The sequence below is a fragment of the Acomys russatus genome, chromosome 30 (assembly GCF_903995435.1).
Source record: "Acomys russatus chromosome 30, mAcoRus1.1, whole genome shotgun sequence".
In the NCBI taxonomy this organism is placed as follows: domain Eukaryota; kingdom Metazoa; phylum Chordata; class Mammalia; order Rodentia; family Muridae; genus Acomys; species Acomys russatus.
The window spans coordinates 10,782,222-10,782,698 of NC_067166.1; positions in this window are offsets into that span (position 1 = coordinate 10,782,222).

The following is a 477-nucleotide window of genomic DNA, read 5'->3' on the forward strand; positions in this document are numbered from 1 at the left end:
AAGCTTTTAGTAATACAATATTTAAAATGCTAAAATTTTAATAGGAATTGGCAACGAAGTCTTGCTGAAGGGAAAGTGCATTAGCGGGCCACAGGAAGTGCTGATGCAGTCTCAAACACTTGAGATTTTTTTTTCCATTTTCCCCCCCATTCTTCTAGAGATACTGACAAGCCCACTGGAGAAGGCTGGCATTGTATATATGTGATACAAAAGGAAAAACTCATACAGGAGAATCTCCCTCTCATGGGCAGAATGCAGGTCAGGAGCAGGCCGTATCACTGTGGCAAGGCTGCAGTAAAAGTCCAGAGGTAGAGAAGACACCAAGGCTTTCAGACACATGTGCTGACTCAGGTCTTGAGGCCATCTTTAGGCCCAATAAAGTCTTCTTTGTGTGAGCTTTTGAAAATATTGATTTGGTTTTTTTTTTTTTTTCGGTTTTTCATGACAGGGTTTCTCTGTAGCACTGGCTGTCCTGGA